Source organism: Dipodomys ordii, unplaced genomic scaffold (genome assembly GCF_000151885.1).
Source record: "Dipodomys ordii isolate 6190 unplaced genomic scaffold, Dord_2.0 Scaffold1, whole genome shotgun sequence".
Classification (NCBI taxonomy): domain Eukaryota; kingdom Metazoa; phylum Chordata; class Mammalia; order Rodentia; family Heteromyidae; genus Dipodomys; species Dipodomys ordii.
Window position 1 is genome coordinate 10076236 of NW_012267217.1, and position 4543 is coordinate 10080778.

Sequence of the window (4543 nt, forward strand, 5' to 3'; positions counted from 1 at the left end):
GATCTGCTTTGAGAATCACAAAAGAGGGGGATGCAGTGGTGAGGCTAGGTTCTGGGTAGAGTTGAGGCCTTTCAACAATCAGTAGCTTTTTCCTGGGGTTGTTTTGTGAAAAAAACTCACAGAGCCCAGCCTGGAGCCGTTCTCAGGGTTTCTGTTTTTTCAATTGATTGATGAGGCTGCTAGAGGGAGGGGCAGCCTCAGGCTCTGGTTACCCAGTGCGGAAAGCCACTCCAATGGCTGGCGCCTGAGCTGGGTGACTTTTCCCTGGATGGAGCCAAGTCTGGCAGGTCACTTCGCCGTTAAGTTCTTGTGACCTGCTAAATGACTCGTTTTATTCCAAGGCCTGGGTTGGAGCTGGCAGCTCCTCTGAGCTTTGTCGGTATCCAAGATGGAGATCACCGGTGCTTGCGGGGGAGGGGTGGCCTTCCCTCCTCTGCTCCCTGAGAAGGAGTGTCTCTCTGACACTTTTAAGGATCCTTTTCTGGGTTAATATTGATCATGTTCAGATTACAATATGGCAGTGGGATGTCCTGGTCTGGTCTGTTCTATTTGGGGTTCTAAAGTCTTCTTGTATATGAATAGGCCTATCTTTTTTGCATGTTCAGGAAGTTCTCAGCTAGGATTCTGTTAAATAAATTTCCTAGATTTTCAGCGTCTGTTTGTAGTCCCTTTTTTGTATCCAATAGCATTAAATTGGGCCTTCTGATGGTGTCTTCTATATGCTTAATAGATATATCATAGTTTTTGGATTTGTTTTGAATACTTGTTTCTTCTTGCTTTATAATGTCTAGACTATCTTCTATCCCAGAGATACAGTCTTCTGTAAGGTCTAGCCTACTCTCCAGACTTTCCACTTCATTTATTTTTTATTTCCCTTCCTTCTAATTGTTCAGTTTTAAAGGCTTCAATTTCTTTGTTGAGGCTTTGTTTTAGATTTTGAATGGATTTTTTGGTTCCTTAATTTGGTTTTCTATGTTCACCTTCATATCCCTTAGTTAAGTGACTATACTTCTGCTCGACTCCCTTCCATTTTATTGGAATTCATTCAGCTTCTGGTTGTGGATTCCATGGATGTCTCCATTAAACTTTTTTTTTTTTGGCTCATTTTTTTTCACACAGCCTTATGTAGGCTTTCAATTTTTTATTCAGCATGTTTGCCAGTAGTTTTTGTAAAGCATTTTGAGCGGTACCCTCTGGATTTTTTATTAACTACTCTGTTGCCAGTTTATCCTCTGTGGAGTTGAAATTCCTTGACTTGCCATTTTTCTTGTGTCTCTGTGGCTTGTTCTGTCCACTTGGAAAAGAAAATAAATCCAATTCCTCACTAGACCACACGTGCCAACCCACAGTCCTGTGGTTGCACAGGTTTTGAAAATTTACAATTAACGATGGGTGTTTTCACTGTATCTCAGTTTTTTTGGAAGTGAGTGCATATCTAATTATACACCATAACCAAATTCTAAGAAAAACAATTAACCCAGAGCCATGTAATTGCACAGATTTTTCGAGTTTACACTCACTAATGGATATTTTCTCTTTATCTTACCTTTTGGGGAGTGAGATATATCATATTACACACCAGAACACACATCTAAGACTAGCACTTATCCAGAGTATGGTAGTAGCACAGACTTTGGGGGTTTACAATCGACAATGGGAGTTTTCACAGTATCTCATCTTTTGGGGGAGTGAAAGTATATCAACTACATGCTAAATCACAATTCTAAGTCAAGTCCCTACCCAGAGCCTGTAGTTACATAGGAATTGGAGGTTTACACTCAGAATGGGTATTATCACTCTATTTCTCCTTTTTGGAATTAAATATTTCCACTTCCCCTCCAGAACACAATTTTATGGCAATCTTGAACCCAAAACCCTGTAGTTTCACAGACTTTGTAGGTTCTCCCTCCAAGATAGGTGTTTTCACTATATCTTTCCTTTTTTTTTGACATGAAAGTATATCCAGTTCCTCACCAGCACACACTTTTTTTTTTTCCGGTCATGGGGCTTGAACTCTGGGCCTGTGCACTGTCCCTAAGCATTTCGGCAAAAGGCTAGCACTCTATCATTTGAGCTACAGCACCATTTCCAGATTCCTGGTCCTTTATTGGAGATAAAGAGTTTCATGGACGTTCCTGCCCAGGCTGGCTCTGAACCATGATCCTCAGATCTCAACCTCCTGAGTATCTAAGATTACAGGTTGGCCACAGGCGCCTGGCCAGCACACAATTTTAAAATAAGCATCAACTCAGAGCCCTGTGGTTGTGCAGACTTTGGAGGTAAACAATCCAAATAGTCATTTCACTCAATCTTCCCTCTATTGTATCTGTGAGTAAGCCCGATACCACCAATGGGCATAGTTTTAAGAAAAAATCCACACCCAGGCTGAATCTTTGTACTTATTTTAGAGGTTCACAATCATAGATAGGTATTACCTTATTTTCCTCTGCTTATCTTTGTCAGAGGACAGGTATTGTGTTTCAGAAGTGAGGATTATAAACAGTGTGAGCGTGATAGGGAGAAAGAGGAGACAAATCAAAGATTAATACAGGAATCTCATGAGCGTGAGGAAACTACTCAAAGATTGATACAGGAATTGTGTGAGCACAGTCAAAGAGAAAGACAGGAATTGCATGAGAGGGCTGAGAACAGTCAAAGAGAACTACAGGAATTGCATGAATGTGAGGAAGATAATCAAAGAGTCATACAGGCATTGCAAGAGTGGAATGAGAAGGGACAAAGATAAGTAGAGGTATCCATGGAATCCATAAACAGACACCTTAAAGAATTCAGGGAGACCACATAGCAAATGCTGAATGGAGCTCGGCAAAATGAATGGGAGTCCAAGGAAATCATAACCAATCAACTAATTGAGAAAAAACACTGAACACCAAATAACGAAGGAAAGGAGGTCATACAAAATCTAAAACAAAGCTCAAACAAAGAATTTGAAGCCATCAAAGCTGACCAAATTGAAGGAAAAGAAATAAAAAACAATGTAGAAAGTCTTGACAGTAGGTTAGACCATGCAATAGATCGAATCTCAGGGATTGAAGACAGCCTAGATATTATAGAGAGAGAACATACAATCATCCAAGACAAATCCAAGGAATATGTTAGATCTATTCAACTTTTGGAAGAAACCATCAGAAGGACTAATCTGAGGATAATGGGTGTAGAGGTGCACCTAGAGACAGAAGTTAAGAGTCTAGGAAATTTTTTTAACAGGATCCTAGCAGAGAACTTCCCAAACATACAAAAAGATAGGCCTATTCAGATACAAGAAGCTTTTAGAACCCCAAATAGACCAGACCAGACCAGGACATCCCACCATCACATTATAATCCACACAGGATCAACTCAGACCAAGGAAAAGATCCTTAAAGCTGTCAAGGAGAAAAGATCAATGACCTATAAAGGGAAACCAATTAGAATCACCTCAGGTTTCTCAGCAGAAACAATTAAAGCAAGAAGAGCCTGGAATAATGTATGCCAAGCCCTAAAGACAAACAACTATCAACCAAGAATACTGTACCCAGCTAAACTCTCTTTCATAACCGAAGGTCAAACAAAAAACTTCCATAGTAAAGAAAAACTGAAACAATATATCTCCACCAAACCAGCCCTAAAAAGATACTTAACGATGTACTACACATAGAAAATCCACAAGTGCACAATAAAGTCCAAGAAACACACCCAAACTGAGAATCAAAGAACCATTGGAAGAACACAGTTGCCACAGTGCCCAAGAAGGTGGATAGCATGGCAGGAATACCCAAACACCTCTCAGTCCTAACTGTCAACATTAATGGACTTAACTGTCAATTCAGTGACATAGACTGTCTAGTTGGATTAAAAAGCAAGATCCTTCTATCGGCTTCCTTCAGGAGTCACATCTTGCCCATAAAAACAAACACATTTTGAAAGTGAAAGACTGGAACAAAACCTACCAAACAAATGGCCCCATAAACAGGAGGGAGTTGCAATCCTAATATCAGATAAAATAGACTTCAAATTAAAATTAGTGAGAAGAGATAAAGATGGTCACTACATACCAATAAAGGGATTTCTCCCTCACGAGGCTATTAAAATTTTAAATATCTATTTGCCAAATAACAGAGCACCCAAATTTATCCAAGAAACCCTGCTTTCCCTCTAATCTCACATAGATCCAAAGACATTAATTGTTGGGGACTTTAACGCACCACTATCCCACTAAAAAGATCAACCTGAATCTACTGATCTACTGAATATTTCACGCAGCAGCATACAAGGTTTTCTCAGAAGTAGAAAGCAAACTTGTCCAAATTCAAAACATTGAAGTCATACCTTGCATTCTCTGAGACCACAAGGGAATAAAATTAGAACTCAACGTCAAAAGTAACCAAAGAAAGCCCTGTAACAAATGGAAGCTGAACAACACACTGTTGACTCACCAGTGGGTCATGGAAGAGATTAGAAAGAAAATTCATATGATCATGATATTCAACAAAAATTAGCACACAAATTACCAGCTCTGCTGGGACACAGCAAAGGCAGTACT